The 27,266-nt window shown below is 41.7% G+C and overlaps 1 protein-coding gene across 2 annotated transcripts in view; it reads left to right on the top strand.

The window, feature by feature from the left end:
• The first annotated feature begins 11,442 nt into the window (after positions 1–11,442).
• Positions 11,443–27,266, top strand: part of TMEM150C (transmembrane protein 150C) — a 77,666-nt gene continuing 61,842 nt past the window's right edge. Inside the window, exon 1 of one of the 2 annotated variants that reach the window (XM_064368451.1) lies at positions 11,443–11,575. The gene's annotated coding sequence lies outside the window, so the exon portion shown is untranslated. Of the gene's footprint in view, positions 11,576–11,785; positions 11,839–27,266 lie in introns of those variants that run through there. The other variant, XM_064368448.1, reaches the window with a different exon arrangement.

The following is a 27,266-nucleotide window of genomic DNA, read 5'->3' as shown; positions in this document are numbered from 1 at the left end:
AGAAGAGTTAAAACTATAAAACTCTTCAAAGAAAGTATAGGAGTAAGTCTGGTGGTCTTGGGTTTGGCAAAGTCTTTTTAGATATGACACCAAAGGCACAAGCAGCAAAAGAAAGAAAGTAGCTAATTTGGACTTCATTAAAATTAAAAACTTTGGCGCTTCAAAGGATATAATATAAAAGTGAAAGAACAACCAGAAGAATAGATTGCCATGTATTTGATAAGAGATTTGTATGAAGAACCATCACAATTCAATAGTCAAAAGATAATTTTAAAATGGGCAAAATATCTGAGTAGACGTTTCTTCAAACAAGATATATGAATGGCCAGTAAGCACATGAAAAGGTATTCAACATCATAGCCCTCAGGAAAATGCAAATCAAAACCACAGTGAGATACCACTTCACTCATGAGGATGGTTATAATTTTAAAAAGATTTGATGGACAATAACAACTGTTGGCAATGATATGGAGAAATAGAAATTCTCATACACTGCTGATGGTGATGTAAAATCATACAGACATATGGCTCCAATATGGAGCCTCCAGAACAGCAAACCAATAAATTTCTGTGCTATTCTGTTATAGCAGCACAAAATAGACTAAGTCATTCTCTGACTTTGTTCTTTGGCAGTTCTTCAAAAGGTTAAATTTAGAGTTATTGAATGACCCAAAAATTTCACTACTATGTATATAACCAAAAGACATAAAAACATATATCCACACGAAAACATGTACATGAATGTTCACAGTAGCATTATTTCTAATAGTCAAAATACAGAAACAACCCAAATGTTTACCAACAGATAAATGGATAAACAACAGATAAATGAATGTGGTACATCCATTCAATAGACTACTATTTGGCAAAAAAGCAACTTAAGTACTGATGCATACCACAGTGTGGATGAGTAAGTTAAAGAATCCAGAAACAAAAGATCACATATCATATGATTCCATTTATACGAAATGTTGAGGATGGGAAAATCCATGAAGACAAAAATTAGTTTAGTGGCTGTCCCTTGTAAACCACTAATCTACTTTGGGGGGAAGTAGGAAATAAAAGGTATAGAATAATAGTACTGATAATAGATATAGAATTTCTTTTTGAAGCAATGAAAATGTTATTGATTGGGGTGATAATTGCCTAACTGTGTATATATACTAAAAATCATTGAATGTAGTATTAAATGGATATATCGTATGGTGTGTGAAATATATCTCAATAAAGCTGTGATTTTTTTAAATAAATGAGTTAAATCTCTTTGTGTTGACTTGGAGGGATGTCCATGATATATTTTTAAGTCAGAAAAGAGTTCTATAGTAATATATATATACCATAATCCCATTTTTTGTTTTAAAATGTGAATGTATATTTGTATGTACATGAATAAATATTCAAAGGATGCATACCAGTCTATTCATACTGGAGGTAGGAGGGAAGGGGTTGGAGATAATGGGAGATTATTAACTTTTTATTATACATATTTGGATTATTTTTTCACTTTTTTTTGGAGACGGAGTCTCACTCTGTCACCTGGGTGATCTTGGCTCACTGCAAACTCCACCTCCTGGGTTCAAGCGATTCCCATGCCTCAGCCTCCTGAGTAGCTGGGATTACAGGCACGTGCCACCACCCCAGCTTATTTTTGTAGTTTTTAGTAGAGATGGGGTTTCACCATGTTGGCCAGGCTGGTCTCGAACTCCTGACCCCAAGTGATCCACCCACCTCGGCCTTCCAAAGTGCTGGGATTACAGGCATGAACCATTGCACCTGGCCTTTTCACTTAAAAAAAAAAAAACCTTTAGGGAATTAATTTATAAAAGTTTTGGTATAATTGTCGAAAATTAATTCTTTTGACCAACGATATTAAAAACCCAGGAAAAGCCGGGCACGGTGGCTCAAGCCTGTAATCCCAGCACTTTGGGAGGCTGAGGCGGGTGGATCACGAGGTCAAGAGATCGAGACCATCCTGGTCAACACGGTGAAACCCCGTCTCTACTAAAAATACAAAAAATTAGCCGGGCATAGTGGCGCATGCTTGTAATCCCAGCTACTCAGGAGGCTGAGGCAGGAGAATTGCCTGAACCCAGGAGGCAGAGGTTGCGGTGAGCCGAGATCACGCCATTGCACTCCAGCCTGGGTAACAAGAGCGAAACTTCGTCTCAAAAAAAAAAAAAAAACCCAGGAAAGGATCCACCAGCATCCACGTAAGATTGCAACAACCGGATTTCTTCTGGTGAATGACATTCATACAAGGTAACTCTGTCACTTCCTACAGCTGCAAACACTAATGGATCTCCTTTTTTACTGTGCCAGTTAAACTACACTCCAAACAATGGTTGGTTATGGTCTTCCTTGAGACTGTTCACACATTTGAAAGAATATTTGCATTTCTTTGACTTCCATTTTCCCTTTCCCCAACTTTTCCTTCCCAGTACATTTGCGTGTTTGTAGGTGTATCAGGGCATTCAGTGTTTGTAACACTTTGTATACTTACAGTATCATCATTCTCATCTCCAGAGAGGTCTGGGTTGCTGTTCTCATCACTGTTTAGTTTCTCGGTTTCACTTTTTAATTGAGCATGTAGGACATCAATTTTTTAAAAGTGAAATAGAGAAAGAAAATCAAATCATTGAAAAAGAGAGTGGGGACAGTAAGAAAGGGAGATTGGAGCAGGGAAGAGAGTGGAGGCTGAGGGAAGGAGGCAGGGCAAACAAGCACACTAAAGGTGACCAGGACTTGCCCTAAAACAGTAGAAATAAAAAGGAGACAGATTCCCAGGATGTTATAAAAGTAGGATTAAGAAATAGGACTTAATTCCTGAGTGAAGATGAGATCACTTGAAGAGAGAAAAGGAGTTGTTGCTAACTCCCAGATTCAGGCTGATCAATGGATAAGGAGGCTTCCTAGAGTTTGGTTTTGAATTGGAGGTATGCGGGCTGATCAGATAAAGACAAGGATGGATGAGTTGTTTGCAGAGAGATACCATTATACAGAGGGAGAGCCCAGTGTTAGAAGAGACAGGACTACATGCAGACTACTGAGGACACATCTGCACAAAGAGGAGCTCCCTGTGAAGGAATATGTGAGAAGCGGTCAGAGAGGAAGAAGGAAATCCAGGAGATTGCAACGACATCCCAGGAACAAAAAGATGCGTGAATTTCAAGGAGGACAGCCAGGAGTCCCTGCGGCAGTTAGCGGAACTCAGTGACTGAAGGGTCATTCACTGTGAATCTACAAGGAGCATTTTTGACAGAGGAGGTGTGGAATTGAAAGATGGATGGGGGCTGAAAGTAAAGCAAGGACTGGAGGTAAAGGAGAGGTAAAATACTTTTAAGAATTTTCTCATCAAAGGAAAGGGAAGTGATGAAATCAGAGCTTGACTAAGAAAGTAGGATCTATGGAAGGTGTTTTTAGGATGGAGGAAATATGCATATGTTTGTAGACTAAGAGGAATGACCACTTGAGAGGGAGGGATCAGATACCAAAGAGAGCATTAGGAGAGGACGGAATAAAGAATAACAGCTGATAGAGTTTGGCTTGGAAATAAAGTTGGGGACCTTTATCTTCTAAGAGGGTGGAGAAAGAAAGGGAGATGATAAAAAAGATACTTTTTGGTGAAGAGAAGTTGAGAATATCTTCCAAGAGCAGTGCAGAATATCTTCTGTTACATATTTTAAATATGCAACAACCAGTGCAGAAAGGACGCCAGCCTGCCAGACACTGGCTGCCCACCTCAGCAGATCCTGGAGGCCTCCTTCTCTCTTTGCTGTTAACTCTTTAGTTCCTGGATCATAGCAAGGTCTCGGGGAAATGACTGGGCAGTTGACTGGCAGACAGCAGGGTGGGACAATAAAACTATCAGCCTGAAGCAACATCACTTGGTTAGAACTTTCTTAAAGTCCTCAAAAACAACCACTTGTGACAAAAAGGATATCATCCCATAAAATGATTAGTCTTTAACTCTCTAATTTAGAAGGTTTTTTTTTTCAAATCAGTAGAGAATGGATGACTTCCATAAGTTTAATGCATGTTGGCAAAAAGTCCAAAAAGGGGACTGATTAAAATCAAAATTGCTCACTTCTTTGGCTTATTCTCTTGTCGCAGACACAATCTCCTAGTTAAAATAGGGAAAATGTCAGTGAATTCCAGAACATAGGATCTGGTTTTCATTTGTGGCTCTTCCTCTGAACACCAGTCATGAATGGCTTTGCAGCTCTCAGCTCTTGTCTCCCACTGGAGGAGAATGGCAGGAGTGATATAGGACTCCAGAGAATACGGGAAAATGCTTGGGAATTCCCAGATACAACTGCCAAGTGCATAATATGGAAACTGTCACCAAGGTAACATGTCAGCCTCCAAAGGAAGGCACCACTGTACTTGTCAGTACCTCGTTTTGGAAATACTTCTTCCTTATCACTGCAAACCATTGCAGCAATCTTAACCAGATGTGCTGGTCTGATCGCTGCTTGCCCGTGGAGCAGTCTGAAAACTTGGTCCTTGATCTGTGGTGTGCTGTAGCCTTTCCAAATAGAATTTTCTTACTGAAAGAGGCCTTGGTAATCATCTTATCCAGGCCCTTTAGAGATGAGAAAACTACAGCGGACAGCTATTTAATAGAAGGTTAAGCAACATTCAGATTCCTGGCTCTTTTAATTCAGTATCTTTATTTCTAACTTATTTGTTGGAAAGCTTAAACTACAATGTATATACATACAAAGGGAGTTTCTTGACACATATGATATGCTAGTAATTCAGTTAAGATTCTAGAATGAGACATCCTCAGAGTTTTAAGATATAACATGGAATGCATTAACATTTGAATGGATAGCTGATATGTTGACCCAACTGGGCTCATGCATACAGTCAGAATGCAGCCTTATCCACTTCCATTAAATCTGCTCTGTGAGGCCATTTTTCCTGCCCCTCGGATGAATAAATACACAGGCCCTATGACATTTTAGGTTACTCCCAAACAATTAAAAGGCCTCTTTTAGCCAAAAATACACTCTTATTTCAGTGACTAATATGCATTGTACAGGCCGGGTATGGTGGCTCATGCCTGTAATCCCAACACTCTGGGAGGACCAAGTGGGCGGATCACTTGAAGTCAGGAGTTTGAGACCAGCCTGGACAACATGGTCAACATGGTAAAACCCCAACTCTACCAAAAATTAACTGGGCATGGTGGCACACGCCTGTGATCCCAGCTATTTGGGGGGCTGAGGTGGGAGGACAGCTTGAACTGGGAGGCAGAGGTTGCAGTGAGCCGAGATTGAGCCACTGCACTCCAGCCTAGGTGACAGAGCAAGAGTCCAATCTCAAAAAAAAAAGATTGTTAGAGGAGATAAGATAGGGGCATACTTTGGAGATATTATATGTTTGATTCCAAACTATTATTTCAAATACAAGGCAAATATTTCAATAAAACAAGTGACACACACACACACACAAATACATATATATATATATGCATAGTACAATTTGACCTAGAAATCCAGTTTTAGGTATATATCCAAAGGAATATAAATCATTCTATCATAAAAACACACGTACCTCTATGTTCGTCACAGCACTACTCACAATAGCAAAGTCAGGGAATCAACCTAAATGCCCATCAACAATAGACTGGTCTGGGTGCGGTGGCTCACGCCTATAATCCCAGCACTTTGGGAGGCTGAGGCGGGCCAATCACTTGAGCTCAGGAGTTCGAGACCAGTTTGGCCAATGTGGTGAAACCCCGTCTCTACTAACAATACAAAAAATTAGCTGAGCGTGGTGATGTGCACCTTTAATCCCAGCTATTCAGGAGGCTGAGGCAGGAGAACTGCTTGAACCCAGGAGGAGGAGGTGATGGTGAGCCAAGATTGTGCCACTGCACTCCGGGCTGGGTAACAGAGCAAAACTGTGAAAAAGAAAGAGAAAGAAAGAAAGAGAGAAAGAGTAAGAAAGAAAGATAAAACAATAGACTGGATAAAGAAAATGTGGTACATATACACCATGAAATATTATGCAGCTATAAAAAAGAATGAGATCATGTCCTTTGCAGCAACATGGATGGAGCTTGAGGCTATTATCCTAAACAAATTAGCACAAGAACAGAAAACCAAACACTGCATGTTCTCACTTAGAAGTGTGAGCTAAACACTGCATACACATGGACACAAAGAAGTGAACAACGCACACAGAGCCAACTTGAGGGTGGCAGGTGGGAGGAGGGAAAGGATTGAAAAACTCCCTATTGGGTACTATGCTTATGACTGGGGTGACAAAATAATCTGTACACTAAACCCCTGTGACATGCAATTTACCTATATAACAAACCTGCACATATACCCTGAACCAAAAAGTTTTTTTTTAAAAAATGTATGGTACAGTAAAATAATCTTAAAAATTCCGCACTTGAGTGGGAAAAGGTGGGTAATGGTAGGCTTTCTGTGTTTTCCTCAGCATAGAGCTTCCACCCTCTTTCTGCTCTCACTGGCTACCCAATTTCTCCAGGACGGGAGAGGGAAAGAGAGAGCTGAGGAGCCGGGAAGGTGTTGGATGGCTCTTGCTACCATGGCTACCTCTGGTCGTGGCAGATGTTTCCAGCTGACACTTTCTCTTACGAGCCCTGTGATGAGTTTGTTGGAAGTCGCTTACCACGGCCACCCTGCTGGGGACCTTCTCATCACCCATTCATCCTCGTGGAATGAAGAGGTTCATTTTGCTTCTGCCTCGTTGCTTTGTCTTGCCCCAGACTCTGCACATTTGGAGGCAAGCCTCTGGCCTCTTTCTGCAGAAGCCGCTGCCTTTCCAAGCAATCCTCTTGGGTACAATCAAGGTCAATCCTGCCCTATGTGACTCTCTTAGACTTGTCTTCTACAAGAGTAAATTACTTCCCCAACCACAGTCCCTACCTGATGTTGAGGCCACTTTTGCTAACTCTGGTCCTTTAGGTTTCTCAGGCATGAGCCAGGCACCAGTCCGTGGTGTTCCCAAAACTGCAAGGAACATCCATGGAGTTCTCCAGGAGGTCTGCCTTAAGTCCTTCTCACTAGACTTCGGGTGAGAGAAAAGCCCCCTTCCCCTCCCTGTGGTAAGTGCAGACAAAGGGCCTCTTAGAACGCCTATGACAGGGTAAATGAGAAATTCAGGAACACTCCTTTGCAAATCCTATATAGTAGTCTAGAACTTTGCTTGGAATGTGACTGTGGTTGACAACTATTTTCTGGGGCCTCTCTCAAAATGGGAATAAAATAAAGGCTTCCATTTACTCCTGTGAGCAGATGTACTCTCATTATCCTTCCAATTGCCTTTACAAGGTTTTCTTTAATAGGCAGTTTTGATAATGATCAAATGCCATTTCAATGACTTTCTATGATTTTTTTTTTATACAGCGTGTCGCTCTGTCGCCCAGGCTGGAGTGCAGTGACCTAATCTCAGCTCACTGCAACCTCCGCCTCCTGGGTTTAAGCAGTTCTCTGCCTCAGCCTCCTGAGTAGCTGGGATTACAGGCTTGTGCCACCACGCCCGGCTAATTTTTGTATTTTTAGTAGAGATGAGGTCTCACCATCTTGGCCAGGCTGGTCTTGAATTCCTGACCTCCCAAAGTGCTGGGATTACAGGCTGGCCTCCCAAAGTGCTGGGATTACATGCATGAGCCACAGTGCCTGGCCAATTTTTTTTTTTAAAGGAGTCTTGCTCTGTTGCCAGGCTGGAGTGCGGTGGCGCAATCTCAGCTCACTGCAACCTCCGACTCCCTGGTTCAAGTGATTCTCCTGCCTTGGCCTTCTGAGTAGCTGGGATTACAGGCACACACTACCATACCCAGCTAATTTTTTGTATTTTTAGTAGAGAGGGGTTTCACCATGTTGGCCAAGATGGTCTCCAGCTCCTGACCTCATGATCCACCCGCCTCGGCCTCCCGAAGTGCTGGGATTACAGCCACTGCGCCCCCCGATTTTGTTGTTTATCAGAGACTACTTGGATTACCAGTTGCTGGATAAGGTTTGGCAATGACTTTGTTATACAGAGATTTTTACTGTAACGACAGTCATTGCAATTGGACCAACAGCAGGGATTTCCAGAATCCCTGAGAGCGTTATTTATGAGCTGCGCTTCTCAATTTTGTTTTTTCAAATGAATTAGGGAAGTGATTTGAATCATAAAATAACAACAACAAATTGGCTGCCAAAGAGAAAGAAAATGAGCAAGAATATAAAATTTCCTTGTAATTCTAAATGTTTTGCAGTGGTTTCAGTTAGATAATAAATTCACTTGTATCAGAAAAACCAACACCACCCACCACCCACTCAAATAGATGGATGTTTGTGTTATTCACCAGAGTTAGGACATCAGCCTTGTAGAACAACATGGTTTTGAAATCAGGATGCCTAGTTGTGGTTCTGTAGAATGTTGATGTCTCTGAGTATGGCTCTCCATTTTACATAAAATCTTACAAAGTTTGTGGCTGGCATCACCTTCTGGGCCTTAAGCTCTGTTTCTTCCATGTGTCAGTCTCTTAATCTATGCCTGGCCCTTTCCTCAGAGCCTGCATCATTTTGGCACACTATCACTATCAACAGATCATTTGAAGGTACAAAATAAATCTTTGTATGTATTTTTTAAAAAGACAGCCAGTTCTGATCAAACTCCTTACCATCGATAGGACACACGTGAGCGTTCTAGATCAGAAGAAGAGAGTTCACATATGAGAGGGCAGAACCAAGCTCAGTGGTCTAGGGGTTCTTGGGAACAGGGGGAGTGCTGCAGATGTTAGAGAACCTATATCCTCCACTGACAATGGCCATTCCAGAGATGGCCTTTGAATTGGAGGCAGAAGTGGACAGGACCTTTATTAAATGTCACATTTTACAATGGATCAATGTGACAACCTCCCAAGTGATGCCAAGGAATAGCACATACTCTGAGAGCTAGCTTCCTGTGAAAAGGAGTAAGAAGAGGATGCAGGAAGATCCTCACAAATATGTGCTTGCCTCATTAACACAACAATTCCTCACTCCCACTTCCCAAACACTCAGGACCAAGCTGCCTTGGGGCCTTTGCTGGTCTTTGTGAGGTAGGAGCAAGTGCTGGCTGGAAGCCTTCAGAGATTCATTTAAAATTCATCTCTGAAAAAAATATCCAAAAGAAAAAAAGACAACCAGTTCTGGAGAAGTATTTCAGTCTTACACCCATATATGATTTAAAATATCCAAGGTCACATTGAGACATGGTGGACAACAAATTTTAACAGATGGGATACCAAGAAAAAGGCACAGAGAAGCCTGTGTTTTGCTTGTACTTTCAAAGCTTCACTTGAACCCTCTTGACATTAACAGAATCTGCTTATAGCAACCAACTCCCCTTCATGGCCAGCATTTTAACATACAGTTTCAGCTGGTAATATCACTGTCAGAAATGTAATTCATTTTGCTTTTGGGGTTTATTTAGAGGGACATTTTGGAGATGAAGGCGGCAGTGATTTAGTGGTTCTGAGGAATGGCACTGAGCCTGCAATCCTCACAAACTCAAGTTGGTTTTTTTAGGAAACACAGCCTGGCTCTAAATGAAAATGAAAATGTTGAAATAAATTAAACCTGGTGCAAGGGTTCTTAATCCTTCCACAAAAAAATTGGGGGAGGGGAAAGTAAGAGCATTTCATAAATTGGGAGCCCTATTCCGAAGAAAGGCAGTGACATGGCATGAGCATGTCAGAATCACCTGTGGTTCTTTGTCAAAATACCTCTGTTCTGGTTTCCCCCGCCACCTCCAATCAGGTTTTGACTTGGGGTCTGAGGTGGACCCAGCATGTCTATTTTTCTAAAGCCCCCACTGGTGATTCTGATGTGAAAACAGAACACCATTGCTCTGTTTGAGGGACAACTAACGCTCTGGCTGAATCTAGTTCTGAAAGAATGAATTGGAAGGTCTAGCTAGAGGGCTCTTTCTGGTATTGCAGAGAGAAATGAATGACATGGGGACAGGGAGTGAGGGTATCATCAGAGGTGGGGTCCATGGATGGGCCTCAAGCAATTCTTAACTTTGGGGGAGTCAGACCACTTTGAGGGTCTGATGAATATGATAGTTACTTTCCTCAGAAAAATATGTATAAGCTAATTCCTACAAAATTGAGCATATACTTTCAAGGGAGTCTAGACTAAGATTCAGTTTTTGCTTTCGCTGTTTTAATTGAATGGATAATGGTCCCATTCATTAAAGTAAGGAAAACAAGAGAAAGCAAGATCCCTAGTCTCGGGAAGCTTACAGTCTAGCAGCCAGGAGAAAACAGTTACAAGAAATCAATATATAGAAAGAAAAAAAAAGAATCAATATACACATAGTAGACAATAATCACAAGAATTGTGGGGAAAAGAGAGTTCTGGAACCGAACATTAATTGCAGAATTTGAATATGCCGAATTGGAGAAGATTCTTAGAAACACCTGGTTGGACCAGGCGCGCGCGATGGCTTACGACTGTAATCCCAGCACTTTGGGAGGCCGAGGCGGGCGGATCACTTGAGGCCAGGAGTTTTGAGACCAGCCTGGCCAACGTGGTGAAACCCCATCTCCACTAAAAAAGCAAAAATGAGTCGGGCATGGTGGTGGGTGCCTGTGGTCCCAGCTACTCAGGAGGCTGAGGCGGGAGAATCTCTTGAACCCTGGAGGCGGAAGTTACAGTGAGGTGAGATCGCGCCACTGCACGCCAGCCTGGGAGATAGAGCGAGACTCTGTCGAAAGAAAGAAAAGAAAAGAAAGAAAAAGAAAGAAAGAAAGAAGAGAGAGAGAAAGAAGAAAAGAAAGAAGAGAGAGAAAAAAGAAAAGAAAGAGAAAGGAAGAAAGAGAAAGAGAAAGAAAGGAAAGAAAGAGAAAGAGAAAGAGAAAAGAGAAAGAGAAAAGCAAAGAAGAAAAGCCTGCTTGGAAAGGCAACAGTTTAAAGGAGACAGGTGTGGTACTGAAGCCCCCAAAAGAATGGAGGGCAGACTGACAAAGGCAGGTTGATAAAGGAGGGTCCTCTGTGGGAGGCCAGAGAGGCTGTGTTTGGAATGAGGTTCATGACGAGCCCGGGATAAAAAACGGCATGGATCCACGCTGCTGCTAGAGTCACCAACATAGTGACATGGGGCCCTATGGTAGGTTGGGGGTCTGGGGTGGGGGAAGCTGTTAAAACGCTGATAAACAGTTTATGACGGACTCAGGCAAGACAGGGAAGGAAAGCTACAAGCTGGCGCTCAGAGGGCGGCCTTGGTATCTGCTATTCGTTGCCAGGGTCAGAAGTTGGCTCTGTTTGTTCAATACGATGAAAGGGAAAAAAAAAAAAAAAAAAAAAAAAGCGGGACAGCCTGAGTGGAGAACTACGTTCAGCCAATGGGCATGAAAATTAATTTTAGCTGTTATGTGCAAAATCCCTAGGTGTGTGGACGGAAGGGAGCCAGGCAGAAGGTTACAACAGGTCAGGAATAAATAACCACCGGGCGGAGGATCCTAGATTCCGTCCTTCCTTTTGTTGGATGAGGAGCGCCAGGCAAACGCATCCACAAAGGCTTCGGAAGTGGCTCGCCGGTCCACACCCGGCTCCTGCCCCGGGTGACTATTAGGGGCCCCGGGGGGTGGCACAAGCCCAAGACCCGGGGGATCAGCTCTCCCTTAGAGGCCTAGCAGAAGGGACCCCAGAATAAGTCGGGGGCGGGCCCCGGCGCGGCAGGAGGGGGCCGGGCGGGCGGGCGAGCAGATCCCACCCCTTCCTGAAGGAAGCGCCCTCCCCGCCGCGACTACTGCCGCCGCCGCCGCCGCCACCGCCGCAGGTCACAGCCCCGCGAGGCGACAGCGGCCCCGCCGCACCAGAGCAGGTAGGCGCGGGGCCCCCTCCTCCGCCCGGGCCCGCCGCGCAGCAGGGGGGTCCGGCCCGGCCCCTCGCGCAGCCGGCAGGCGGAGACCGGGGACGGCGGGGGCTGCAGCGCGGCTGGGGCCGCGGGGTCCGCCCGGCTGCGGGGCCCTGCTCGGCTGCGGCCCCCTCCCACAGCGTCCCGGGCGCGGGGCCGCCCACCCGAGCCCTCCGCGGGCGCACGATCCCCGCGAGTCCCGGAGTGGGTGCCGGCTCTGCGCCGCGCGCTGCTTACCCCGAGCCGGCGCGCCTCGGTCCCCGCCGCCGCAGTGCCGCCCGCCTGCCCGCTGCGGCCCCGGCCCCCTCCTTTGACAGGTGTCCCTACCCGCCGCCCCATCCTCTCGGTGGCGGGTCGACTCGGCTGAGAAGCGACCCTAAGTTTGACCTCCCGGTCCCTATGCCATTCTCCCTGCACTTTGCCGTTCGCCAGGTCAGGCTGGCTCGGGAAGGAGGCACTAACTTGCTTTGCCAAGTGCATCGCCCGCCACTCTAAATGCACAGTCTTCCTTCCTTTCCTGGGTGCACACTTGGGAAGAAATGGAATTTTCGGTTTTTCGGCGGGAGGCCGTGGTAGGTGGGTTACCTAGGCTCTTTAGTAATCCGCTGCAATAAAAAAAGTGATTAACTTTGGGTTCTGGAGAGAGCCCTTGAGTGGTTTTCCCCTCCTTAAATGAATCAAATGGAGAATGAGAGGGTTTTCCCATTTTAAATTCACATTCCTTTTCTCTCTACTCGTTCCTTTCCTCCACCCTACCTCCAGAGTACTTTTTGATGTCCCAAACATTTCATTGATGTTTTTGGTCGGGTTTATTCTGGCCAGACCGCCTTTCACGGTTGGGCGAGGATTGTGACTGCATGTGGGAACATAGCTCTGGTAGAATGGTAGAATCCATCTTCCTGCGTGAACCCATTCTTATGTCCTACATGCGAGGTCCTGTTGGGGAACCAGATGTGCTAATGCCATGCTGAAAAACAAAACCAAATAGTTATTGGATCTCAAACAATAACAAAGCCTAAATGGCAAGATCAGTTTAGTAGTGCAGGGTTATAACTCCATTCTGGACAGCAGTTCATCAAAAGGATAGTTGAGTGTGGATGTATAAACTCCAGGTTAGCAGTTATTAAACTGACCTACTTAAAGTTTCTTATTTCAAGGAAAAATTGTCAGGCCCATATATGTGACCAATCAAAGAATTTTAGTCTCAGCTCTCATGTATCAAATCCCCAACTTTTTCTTGTATGTGTTCTAGAGACTCCATGTTTCCAAGATTAACCATAGCTGTAATCTGTTAATGAGCTAGAAATGTGAGTTTCATTTTCAAGGCATAAGCAAAGGAATTTTAATGATGCATCCTTTATACATGTTTTGCAAGTCCCCCAAGTTGGAAGCTCACAAACTGGACATGGTAAATAAAAGGATAAAGTTTTGCTAACAATAATGACTAGTTGATTGATGTCATGACATTAACAAATTATTAAAGTATTTGAAAAATACTTTAATGCATGTTTATTATAATCTGCCATTAGCTGAATGCAATCTGTTTGGATTATTTAAATAGGCATTTAAGTCTTCAGAACAATTGCTTAATTCATGCATTTCTCACAAATGCCTTTTCCATGTTGCTTTGTGGGGAGATAATTTGCTCTATAGAGTATTTTTTTTTCATGAATGTAATAATGCCTTATATTTAGGCTTTGTTGTAGAACTACCACAATCATGTTCACAATGACCTTGCAGGGGTTTTTGTGCTCACTTTACCTGCCTTGCAATTGTCAAGCAGCAAGGCCCTTTGCTTTACACTCTTGTCTGTCTTCCTGCTTTGTCTCCCCTGTCACCCACACCTCTTCAGTACAGTGGGTCAGATTAGCAGGGCATCTTGGAGTTATGAGAGGAAAAACCAGCTGGCCCCTGCAATCTCAGCCATTTGGTTTCACTGTAATCTGGCCATTTGGGATCAGTTCAGTAACCAATTAAGCAAGACAAACACTGACAAGATAATGTATTACTTCTCAGTCATCCCCTTTCAGAGAAGAATCTGTAACACTCAGAATCAGCACTACAGTGTGATTAGGTTCTGGTAAAGGTCAAATGAGATGTGTGCCGAAGTTCCCAAAACACGATACAGAGTTCAAATGTTATTGAATCTGCGTTTAAGTTCATGAAAAGGGTAGGACCAGACTCAGGTATGTAATAAATATTTTCCTGATTCTAAGGGTAACAACAGAAGTATGTCCCTCCTTTTTTCTTTCTTTCTTCTTTTTTTTTTTTTTTTTTTTTTGACAGAGTCTCACTTTGTTGCCCGGGCTGGAGTGCAGTGGCACAATCTCAGCTCACGGCAACCTCCACCTCCTAGGTTCAAGTGATTCTCCTGCCTCAGCCTCCCAAGTAGCTGGGATTATAGGTGCCCACCACCATGCCTGGCTAATTTATTTTTTCTTTTGTATTTCTAGTAGAGACCAGGTTTCACCATGTTGGTCAGGCTGGTCTTGAACTCCTGACCTCAAGTGATCCACCCGCCTCAGCCTCCCAAAGTGCTGGAATTACATGTGTGAGCCACCGTGCCCAGCTCCTACTTAACTATATATTTTTACTCCTGGAGTTGATGGTGCCATGTATCTTTATATTTTTTCATAGTTGTTCTAAGCACTTTCAAACTTGTTCATATATTACTGGAACTTTAAGTTATTGTTATCACCAAATATCATTTCCTGGTATGTTTAGATTTTTTTTTTTTTCTGTGTGGCATGTTTAGGTTTTGAAAGACAATTTGTGGCAATGGAAAATCAATCATCATGCAAAGAGATTTTAGATGGGCCATTTAGAATATTTTGAGATAATAGTGTAATCTTTGGCAGTAGCCTTCAAATTCAGCCCTAAACTATTCTGAGTCAAACCAGTTCTTGTAGGTAGGGCTTGAAGCTCTTTTACCAAGTGAGAAATGAATATTTTCCTTTCTGGCATCTATAAACAGCCTTTTCTAGATCAGTGCTGTCTAAAAGAACTTTCTGCATCGATGGACATGTTCTATCATCTGTCCAGTATGATAGCCATGAGCCACATGTGGCTATTGAGCACTTGAGTGGGGGCTAGTGTAATTGAGGAACTGAATTTTAAATTTTATTTAGCCTTCATTAATTTAAATAGCCACATGAGTTTAGTGGCTACCATATTGGACAGTATAGTTCTAAATTTTCTCCCCATATTTCCTAGAGAGATAGCACTTAAGGGCAATTGTCCTTTAATTAAAAAGAAAAGTGGCAATTGGCATTGATAATACCAGAATTAAGATTTGACTTCATAATCCAATTGCTATGAGAAAGCACTTGCACTTGCTCAAAAGAAGATATTTTGTGCTGAAGTTCAGCTCTACTCTAAAAGCAATTTCCCTTTTTAATTTCTATGTTTCTGCTAGCCCCAATAATAAGCATCACCCAGAGTTGTTTAGATGCTTGACCCCTTGTGTCAGTGTTCATGAACTTGAGCTTATTTGCTCTTTTGCACATTATAGATCATTTATTCTTAGAGTCAGCTGCTGTACGTTTCAATTTTTCAAAGGAGAGGAGATTCAGAGACAGGTAGGAAGTAGTTAGTAATGCACAAATCTCTCCTACCTCCCTTGATTATAGTCACAGAGACCTTGTGAAAAGCCTGACAAATGGGTACCCCTGGCTCCGGGAGCAGCCAGAGCTTCTGCCTCTGTTGGGCTCTTCTTGTCTGGTTTCTTTCCCTTGGATTTCAAACCCAGATCCTCTTGCTCAAGTCCGGCCTGTGGGGATTACCAAATCCACTTAAGATTAACCTACCATTATTTTTAGTAAAACCATTAAAATAGGATTTGATTTAGCATCAACCACGTTGTTTTCATTTTTAAACTAATTTGCTTTGATTAGAGCCATTATTTTGACCATGGAGAGGGACATATTTTTAATTAGACTATTTTACAAGACACTGCCTCTCCTGTTTCTTGCGTGAGTGATGCTCCCTCACCCAGCCTAGGTATCTAGGGTGCCTCTCTCCAGGCTAGAGCTCAGGGTCCTGGGGCTTCCCCTCCTCTGGAAGGGACTCTCCCTCAATCATTTATTTAGAAATTTGTTGAATATGTTTGTGCCTACTAATTAAAGTTATAGATTGAAATAACTCCCAAATTGTCTCTGTCTTGAAGGTATTAACACCCTGTGATAACATTTCCCAAATTAGTGTCCATCCCTTAGGGTGATGGGGGTGTTTGAATAAATTTAGAAATTGTTCCATATAATCCTTTTTTTTTTTTTGGAGATTTACAATGCACAATAGCATGGTGAAGCCTCTAAGATGAAATACATACATCTATTTAACTTTTTATTGTTAGCATTTTCTGTTCTTTTCTTTCCTCTTTTAATAGAGACAGGGTCTCACTCACTGTGTCACCGAGGCTACAGTGCTGTGGTATGATCATAGCTCACCGCATTATTGGACTTCTGGCCTCAAGGGATCTGCCCACCTCAGCCCACCAAGTAGCTGGGACTATAGGTGTGTGCGACCATGCCTGGCTGTTGGTGTTTTCAAAACAATTTTTCATACAACGCTTACTGTAGTTTTTTCAAATTACATGTCTTGGGTCATAAAATCAATTGAACAGGTTAAGATCTGCATTTTTCTTGATGAAATAGAATGTGTAATAGAAGTGGTCATTGTGCATCATTCTTAGTGAGGGTTACTAGTGTTTGATGAAACTTCGACTCCTCCATGTATACCAAGTACCAGTCCATGAGGCAGTGGAGAATAGTGGTTAAGAGCACTAGAGAGGCCAGGTGTGGTGGTTCATGCCTGTAATCCCAGCACTTTCGGAGGCCAAGGCAGGTGAATCACTTGAGGTCAGGAGTTTAAGACCAGCCTGGCCAACATGGAGAAACCCTGTCTCTACTAAAAATACAAAATTAGCCAGGCATGGTGATGCATGCCTGTAATCCTCCCTCCAAGAAAAAGGAGCACTAGAAAAACAGGACCCCAGACCCCTAGGTTCAAATCCTAACTCTGTGCCACTCGGTCCATATATAATAAGCATATATGCATATTCATTATTTACCTTAAGTAATCATAATATAATGATTACATAATAATCATAAATAATGAATATATGCATATTCATTCATTATTTATAATAATGTATATGTGTTTACTGGCTCATGATATAAAATACTGCCTAGGAAACTAGGCTTGGCATCCACTTCAGGAAACATTAACCTGAGTCAAAAATAATGGCTAACAGTGAGCAACATTTTTGAGTGCTCACAAGTCCTCCATGCTGAATGCTTTGCTTCTGTTATCTTGTCTCTCACAACAGTCTTTTAATGTAGGTATTGCCATTATCCTGCAGTGCCTACATCCCAGTAAGTAGTGAAGGCAGAATAGGAATCCAGGTAGACTGGTGACAGCCCATCTTACAATGTGATAGCAATACACAGATGGACATCTACAAAACTGCGAGGTTCAAAAGTTGTAGAGCATTGTACAAATGCAGATATAAGCTGATGCCAGTTATTTTCTGTGTAGGAGGAAACCTGATGGGTGACAGGGAAGTCATTGCACATTTAGGCAGGAAGAGACCTCACTGCTGTCAGCCTGTGGTCTTTGAAGGTTAATGCCCTTGAAAAAGCAGCCATATGCCCAAAGAAATGTGCATGTCCCAGAGACTAACTACAGACTCTGTTTCCAGAGCTGTCTTCCTTCCCTCCTAACCACTTCCTAACTTCTGCGCACATTTGTTTGTAGCAAATAGTGACAAATGGTCTAAACAGATACGTCCGTCTTATAAATCCACCACTGTTTACTACATCTAAGTTATTTGTCTTTTCAAAATCACCTCCTGCCCGCAAGTGCCTCGTGACATAGTTTTAATAAAATAAATGGAAAAACAATGTTGTTTTAAGACCTTCATATGACAAGAGAAGTCCTGAAAGTGAGGCTGGAAATATTTTTTCCCCAGTGCAATCTAGAAAGTAAAACTAATTTCATTTTGGAAGTAGGTTTCAGTTTTCCTTAAAGGTCAAACTTAATGTAATGAGACCACTTAAAGTCCATAGACTTTGTCAGGTAGACTAGAAGAGGCCACAGCTTGCCGTCATGTGTACTTTCCTTTAAAAAGTACAAAAGCTGTGTCTAACATATTAAAAATTCTAAAGCTATTCAGATTTTGTTCAAGGCTGTAGAACTGTCCATCTCTGAGGACAGTGATCCAGACTCTATCTGTGGAATACAAAGGGGCGAGATGAACTGCTTTTGAGAAAACATTGAAAGTCAGGTAATACTTTTCAGACAAGTGTACACAAAGCTTAAGAAGTAATTGTGCTTAACTATGGCAGTAAAGGAAATTAGCCCATAGTTTAAATGGTGTTATTTAACTCTGAAGCAATTATAATGAATTATAATGACAATCAACTGAATATAAACATAAATGTCTCCAAAAATAGCACAGCTTTACTATTCATCAAACTTTTCATTTATTAACAAAGTAGATTTCTTACTCCTTTTTTACACTTATGATGACTTGACTGCCAAAGAAATATTTAAATGGCAATAATTGAAAGTTTTAAAGCGTAAATTAAAACTGTATGTAGCTAAAATTAACATTGTATATTTTTTAAACTGTGCTGGTTATAAAATAGTCTTTCAAGTTATTTTCATTCTGTTGATTCATGAGTGAATAGTGCTAATTAAGAAATGTTGATACCATTGTAATGCAATCCAAATAGAAATAATTTTTTTTACTGAACTTGGAGTATTTGCAAATTAAAATTAGAATTCTGTAATGTAATCATCGTGGAATTTCTAATGGAAATATATCTCCTGGAATTTCTAATTCTAGTTTTCACTGAAACTTAAAGTGTATTTATATAGAAACACTGATAACTAAAATATACTTACATGTAGTAGCAGGAATATTAACTTGTGGGTGACAGTTTTTCTGCCGTGGTGGTATTATGTTTCCATATACCATAGACTTCAAGAGTATGACATTTTGAAAATTTTTCCAATCCTGTCACTGACATCACGGTGTTCACAAAAACCATATTTATCTCCTGTAATTTTAACAGCTAATAGAATTGTTCTTGAGAAAGCTGATTATATTTTCTATGGCGTTTTGATTGGTGTTTCCCCATTTTAATTTCAGCTTACATGTGGCATAAAACTGATTTATATGAAAAGGAGTGACTTGCCATTTTATAACAAAATTTTAATTGTATATGTATGCACATAAAAATAAAGATGAAAATTCTCCATTAACTGATTCGCAGAATGATAGAGTTATGACCAAATAGTGGCACAAAGTAATCTTTTAAGATCAAGCCACTGACCCAAATCAATGTCCACTTACAAAGCCATAAATGTAGCAATTCAGAAATATTGCTTTTTAGTAGCTATTGGACAATATTTGTGAAGTCCCTAGCACCGTCCCTGGCTCAGAGTAACTTTTTTTTCACTCTTACTTCTTTCTTATTCATAACACCAGTTCTAACGTATTTTATCACATGGGAAATTAAAGAGGATTGTTCTGGATGATAACTGCTCTTCTATTCAGTGTCTCAGAGCTAGAAAACGCCTTTGGAAGGCACGCAATTTATTTCTTAGAGTCTTGGCATGACCATAGCCATCACTGAAGGATGAGACTCCCTTCCACTTTTGGCCTATGAATATTTCATATTAGTTCTCAACATGTTGTTTGTCCAGGCCAACTTAACAGGACTCTGATGTTGTACCTTAAGGTTCACTTTGGTTTCATCTGGCTCCTGGTTTGCTTGCTTGTTGCATATTTACCTTGCCTTTCCAAATAAATCATTATCTCTTTGTGTTTAGAAATTATAGTATGTAAATATTTTTGTCTTAGGGCATTTGATGGTTTTTCGATAGGAGTCAGCTAACTATTTTGTAAATAAAGTCCAATTGGAATACAGCCATACCCATTGTTTACATGTTACCTGTGACTGCCTCTACATGAACACCGAAGCGTTGAGTAGCTGGAACAGAGCCCATGTGGCCCATAAAGCTGACAATGCACTGGCCAGCCTGTTATGGACTGAATTTTTAATTTTGATTAATTCAAATTTTAATAGCCTGTGTGGCTACTGAACAGCAGTTTCAGATGGAACACAAAGTTGTACTTTCCTCCAGGCCAGTTAACTATGTGATTTGGCTTCTTGTGCTGCCCTAAGACGCAGCACCCTTCCACTGGGTTCTTCAGACAGACCATTGACCTTTGCCCATGCCTGGCCTGGGCAGACCTCAGAGTAAAGAAGTTCTTGATGAGATGCTACCTTGGACAGCACCACAAGCCAGAAAGAGATGGCAGACGAGGCAGGGGGCAGAGGTTCTCAATCATGGCTGCACAATAAAATCAAATCATCTGAAGAACTCTAAAATTCCAGCTGCACCCCAAATCTATTAAATCAGAATCTCTGGGTGGGTCAGGGAGCTCAGACACCAAACTTTTTTTTAAAGCTTCCCAGGTGATTTCATTGTGCTCTACTGGCTGGGCAACATCACAGGTGGCAAGGTGGCCTGTACTTCAGTATTCCACCATAGCCTCACAGGCATGCTTATGAACAGATGGGTAGGGAAATGGACACATGAAGGCCAGTGACCCCTACCTTAGCTTAACAGGAAGGCTCTGGTCTGGACTGAGCTGTTTTCCTACCTGGTTTCTCTAGCACACAGCCCATTTGCTCAGTGAGGCCAAAGTGCAGATTTGTGTGTGACAGGGGTGAGCTTCAAAGAAGAAAAAATGCAGGATCCTCCAACTCACACATCCAGTGCTTTACACTTATATATTCAAAAACATTTATAGAGTATGTTTTAGTCTATTTTTGTGTTACTATAAAGGAATACCTGAGGCTGGGTAATTTATAAAGAAAAGAGGTTTATTTGGCTCCCAGTTCTGCAGGCTGTATGAGAAGCATGGTGCCAGCATCTGCTTTTGGTGTGGGCTTCGGGCTGCTTCCACTTGTGGTGGAAGGTATGAGGGAGCCAGTGTGTGCAGAAATCACACGCTGAGAGAGGAGGCAACCAGAGAGAAGGGAGGGAGGGGCAAGGCTCTTTTTTAACAACCAGCTTTCTTGGGAATTTATAGAGTGAAAACTTATTACCATGAGGATACCACCAAGACATTTATGAAGGATCAGCCCCCATGACCTAAACCCCTCCCATTCGGCCCCACCACTAACATTGGGTATCGAATTTCAACATGAGGTTTGGAGGGATCAAATATCCAAACTATACCAGAGTGCCTACTGCATATTTAAGTACACCACACTTAGTCTAGTGTGGAGACCGCCATGTAAACAGTTACCATACAGTGGGGTAAGCATGCTAATTGAGAAGCATCCTAGGGTACCATGAGAGTAGCCACGAGGGGCAGCCATACTGGATAGATAAGGGGAGAGACATCAGGCGGTGCTTTCCAGAGGTGGTGACACCCATGCTGAGTCTTATAGGATCAAAAAGAGTAGTTACATGAAAAGGGGAAAATGAGAAAAAGGCAGATACATGCTGGGATGAGGCCCTGGCTGACTTTTCTGTCCAAGTCTGAGCACTAAAAGATAGCTCCTTCCTAAGCAAGACTCTCTGCTATTTTAGCAAACCTCATGGAATGTCCTTATCCTCATTGGCCTTTACCATTTACTCATTCATTCATTCGGGCATTGCTATGTGCAGACATAATCTAGGTATTGGTGATAGAGCAGTGAACAAAATGGACATTTCTGTCCTCGGGGAGCTTTACATTATAGTGGGAAGACAGATCATAGATAAAAAAATAGTATAGTATATGCTGTATTTGTTAGGGACAAAAAAATCTTGGTAAAGAATTTGGGGGTGCTAGAGAATGTTCTCTAAGAACTACAAGTTTCATTACTGAATGAGGCAACCACCTTCCACCTTTTCGCATCCCAACTCTTCATTCAGCTCCCAGTCACTCCTGTTTATTTCTTAAAGAACTGACGACCTGGCTCCATGTCTTCCTGTACCCCCCTTTCTCCCACAACTCTTGCAGTAACCTGTGGAAATGATATCATCCTAGAGGGTCTGACCATGAATTCAGCCTCAAACTCCATTGGACCTTCTTAGCATCTTCACCTTTACTAAACCATACCTACTGACTCTCAACCCTCTGCCCAAACTCTTGTCTGGCTGCTATTTTTTCACCTCAGAAATCGTAACCCCACTATCCCACTCTCTGAGCATAACTGCATCCTTTCAGCTCTTTCATACCCTATTTCCTCAACCTCTTTTTTCATTGAGACATTTAATCTCCTGACTTCCCTCAGCTGCCCAAACTTTTTCTTACCTATCCATCTGTATCTCTGTTTTCACAGTGCTATAAAGAACTGCCCAAGAGTGAGTAATTTATCAAGGAAAGAGATTTCTTTGACTCATAGTTCTGCATGGCTGGGGAAGCCTCAGGAAACTTAGAATCATGGTGGAAGGGGAAGCAGGCACATCTTACATGGTGGCAGGTGAGAGAGAGAGAGAGAGAGCATGTGAAAGAGGAACTGTTAAACCTTACAAAACCATCAGATCTCATGAGAACTCACTATCATGAGAACAGCATGGGGGAACTGCCCCATGCTCTATTATTAGATTCCTCTCTTCTGTGGTCCTGTACCTCTCTTTGCTCTTTGCTAGCTCCTTCCCATCAGACAAGCATTTACAAGTTTCTTCCATTCCAAAAAATAATTTTCCTGGGTTAAATAAATTAAGGTAGATCTCTACAATTTGGAGGGATACTATAAAGTCATCTGAAATATTGACGAGTTTTGCATATATCTCCAATAAAGAGATGATTACAAAAAGAAGTGAAAAAAATGTTTAAAGAGATTTGTTAAGTGATTTTCTTTTTAAATTTTATTTATTTACATGTTTAATTCTTAATTGTGGTAAAATCCACATAACAGAATTAACCACCTTCACCATTATTAAATGTACAGTTCAGTAGTTCTAAGTATATTAATATTGCTGTGCATCCAATCTCTAAAACTTCTTTCATCTTATAGAACTGAAACTCTATGCCCATTAAACAATTCCCTGTGTCCTCCTATCCCTAGCTCCTGGCAACCATTATTATACTTTTCTTTATGAATTTAATTTCTCTATTTTTTTTTTTTTTTGAGACAGAGTCTTGCTTTGTTGCCCAGGCTGGAGTGCAGTGGCGTGATCTTGGCTCACTGCAACCTCCACCTCCTGGGTTCAAGCAGTTGTCTGCCTTAGCCTCCCAAGTAGCTGGGATTACAGGCACATGCTACCACACTCGGCTAATTTTTGTATTTTTAGTAAAGATGGGGTTTCACCATGTTGGTCAAGCTGGTCTTGAATTCCTGACCTTGTGCTCCACCCACCTCGGCCTCCCAAAATGCTGGAATTACAGGTGCATGCCACCATGCCTGGCTGATTTTTGTATTTTTAGTAGAACTGACATTTCACCATATTGGCCAGGCTGGTCTCAAACTCCTGACCTCAAGTGATCCACCCACCTTGGCCTCCCAAAGTGCTGGGATTACAGGTATGAGCCTTTGTGCCTGGCCGATTAAATTTTTTCATATGTCTGTTGGTTGCTTGTATGTATTTTTTTGAGAAATGTCTGTTCATGTCTTTTGCTCATTTTTTATTTGGGTTATTTGGTTTTTGCTTATTTAATTATTTCTTATAAATTCTGGATATCAGACCTTTGTTGCACACATAGTTTGCCAACATTTTCTTCTCCCATTCTGTAGATTGTGTGTTTACTCTGTTGTTAGTTCCTTTGCTGTGCAGAAACTCTTTAGTTTGATTAAATCCCACTTGTCAATTTTTGTTTTTGTTGCAATTGCTTTTGAGAACTGAGTTGTAAATTCTTTCCCAAGGTTGATGTCCTGTATGGCGTTTCCTAGGTTTTCTTCTAGGATTCTTGTAGTTTGAAGTCCTACATTTAAATATTTAATCCATCTTGAGTTAATTTTTGTATATGGTGAAAGATCGAAGTCCAGTTTTATTTTTCTGCATGTGGCTAGCCAGCTATCCCAGTACCATTTACTGAGTAGGGAGTCCTTTCCTCATTACTTACTTTTTGTCAATTTTGTCAAAGATCAGATGGCTGCAGGTGTGTGACATTAATTCTGGGTTGACTCTGTTCCACTGGTCTGTCTGTTTTTCTACCAGTACTATACTCTTTTGGTTACTGTAACCTTGTAGTATAGTCTGAAGTTGGGTAATGTGATACCTCTGGTTTTGTTCTTTATGCTTAGGATTGCTTTGGCTATTCCAGCTCTTGTTTGATTCCATATGAATTTTAGAATAGCTTTTTTCTAGTTATATGGGAAGTGACATTGGTAGTTTGATAGGAATAGTGTTGAATCTGTAGTTTGTTTTAGGAAGAACAGCCATTTTAATAATATTGATTCTTCGAATCTATGAACATGGAATGTTTCGCATTTGGTGTGTCATCTGTAATTTCTTTAAGCAGTGTTTTGTAGGTCTTCTGGTAGAGCTCTTTCACCTCCTTGGTTAGACATATTCCTAGGTTTTTTGTTTTGTTTTGTTTTTTGCTGCTATTGTAAATAAGATGTGTTCTTGATTTGGCTGTTAGCTTTTTTTATTTTTTCCACTTTTTCTTGTTTTCAGACAGAATCTTGTTCTGTCATCCAGGCTGGAGTGCAGTGACGCAATCTCAGCTCACTGCAACCTCTGTCTCCTGGGTTCAAGCAAGTCTCATGCCCCAGCCTCCTGAATAGCTGAGAGGTGTGCACCACCATGCCCAGTAATTTTTCTATTTTTAGTAGAGACAGGTTTTTGCCATGTTGGCCAGGCTGTTCTCAAACTCCTGGCCTCAAGTGATCTGCCAGCCTCAGCCTTCCAAAGCGCTGGGATTACAGGCATGAGCCACTGTACCTGGCCAACTTTATAGGATTTTCTAAGTATAGATTCATATTGTCCACAAAGAGAGATAGTTTGACTTTTTCTCTTCCTATTTTTTTTTTCTCTTGCCTGATTACTCTAGCAAGGACTTCCAGTACTATGTGGAATAGGAGTGGTAAAAGTGGGCTTCTTTGTCTTTCTCCAGTTCTCAAGGGGAATGCTTCCAGGTCTTGCCCATTTGGTATAATGTTAGCTGTCGGTTTGTCTTAGATGGCTCTTATTTAGAGGTATCTTCCTTCAATGCCTAGCTTCTTGAGTTTTATCATGAAAGAATGTTGGATTGTATTGAAAGCTTTTTCCACATCTATTGAGATGATCATATGGTTTTTGTTTTTAATTCTGTTTATGTTGTGAATCACACTTACTGATTTGCATATGTTGAACCAACCTTGCATCCCAGAGGTAAAGCCTACATGATCATGGGGAGTTAACTTTTTGATGTGCTGCTGGATTTGATTTGTTAGTATTTTGTTGAGGACTTTTGTGTCTATGTTCATCAGAGATATTGGCCTGCAGTTTTCATTTTTTTTGTTGTTGTTGCATCTTTGCCAGGTTTTGTTATCCAGGTGATGCTGGCTTCATAGAATGAGTTAGGGAGGAGTCCCTCCTCTTCAATTTTTTGGACTAGTTCCAGTAGAATTGGTACCAGCTCTTCCTTGTACATATGGTAGAATTTGGCTGTGAATACATCTGGTCTGGGGCTTTTTTTGATTGGCAGTTTTTTTTAAATTACTGCTTCAATTTCAGAACTTAATATTGGTCTGTCCAGAGTTTTGCTTCCTAATTCAATCTTGGAAGACTGAAAAAATGCTACATTTTTTCTTTTTTTTTTTTTTTTGAGGCATGGTCTCTGTCACCCAGGCTGAAGTACAGTGGTACAAACATGGCTCACTGCAGCTTCGACCTGCCTGGCTCAAGCCATCCTCCCACCTCAGCCTCCCAATAGCCGGGACCACAGGTGCACACCTCCGCACCTGGCTAATTTTTGTATTTTTTGTAGAGATGAGGTTTTGCCATGTTGCCCAGGCTGGTCTCAAACTCCTGGGCTCAAGGAATCCACCTGCCTGGGTTTCCCAAAGTGCTGGGATTACAGGCATGAGCCACTGCGCCCAGCCCTACATTTTGATCTTAATGATACTGGTCAACTCTGGCACCTATGCTGGGTCAGGTGGGCGGGACCTTCTGTTGTGTTGGACCCATCAGGCATGTTCGGTAAATACCTGTTATCTTCCTTAATAACCCTGCTTGTTTCCTATGATCAAACTTCTCTTCCTTAAATTCATACACTTTAACAGGCTGGGACAAGAGTTATTTAATGGCAAAGGAGGCCTCTATTATCACCCTCCAAGTCATGCAATAGTGACTAGCTGCTCACATGACACGTATGATTGACCTTGAACAGGACCCTTATGGGAAATAAAAAGAAATTAAAAGATCTGCTACCAACATGGCACCCTAGGGTGTTTAAGCACCTTAGTAGGTAAAAACTTAATGAATCTTTGCTGCATTTGATGTTGCCAGTTACACCTGGACGGTGAGGGGCAATTAACATCCGATCGTTCGTAATAGTTGTTCAAACTGACAAGCTCAGAAAGGCCATCAAAATTTGGTAAAACAAATCTTGCAGGATGGTGTAGTTAGGTAGCTTGGGAAATTTTTCTTATGTATCAAAAGAGAATCTGTAGGCCTTCCTTAAGGGGCGTTGAAGGGACAGAAGAAATAAATGAAAAACAGTTTTACTCTGGAAGCGAACTGATTGGAGCTGTCTTCAGCTTCTCAGCCCACAAGCAATTCTCTTGATTGTTCTTGAGATAAGTGGCCCCATGTGAACAATTCACCCAGAGCATCTGAAATAATTTTAGGAAAAATACTGATTGAGAACAGGGCATTTCATGTTTGAAATGATACAATTGTCAGCCCTTGAATGAATATGTGGTATAGGTATATTGGCATAGGTAACCTGTACTCTTTGCATCAGAGTCCCAGCCTCTTCATTCAGGGTTGTCTTCATCCAAGATCAGGCCCCTTTTGTAGAAGTCTGGCTAGACTAGTTCTGGTTTTGATATTGTTGTTTTATTTCATTTTTGTCTAGTAGGCCAGAAAAAGAAGTAACAGCGTTACTTGGAATAAGCATTAGACATGCAGAGGTAATGTCAGCATTCAAGTCCTTGCCTGATCATCCACTATATTGGCTGTGTGCTTGGATAAGTTATTTGTTTAAGCTTAGGTTTCCATTTTTCAGCAGCAAAATGTGGATATACTTGTCTGTCTTGCTCTCTAAACTGTTGAAAGTAGGGGTCATAGCTCATCCACCATTGGAAACTCAATATGTGGGATGGATCCTTGCAAGTAAGAACTCTGTAAATATTTGTTGAACAAGTAAGATTGATCTTACCTACTTTGCAAGTTGTTTTGAAGAGGAAGTAGGATGAGAAGCAGCAGAGTATAGTGTTAAGAGCGCAGGTCCTGAA

Source organism: Aotus nancymaae, unplaced genomic scaffold, assembly GCF_030222135.1.
Source record: "Aotus nancymaae isolate 86718 unplaced genomic scaffold, 86718_ANA_hifiasm-v0.15.2.pri h1tg000006l, whole genome shotgun sequence".
Lineage (NCBI taxonomy): Eukaryota > Metazoa > Chordata > Mammalia > Primates > Aotidae > Aotus > Aotus nancymaae.
The sequence above is the reverse complement of the archived record's forward strand: the minus strand, read 5'-3'. Positions and strand labels throughout refer to the sequence as shown.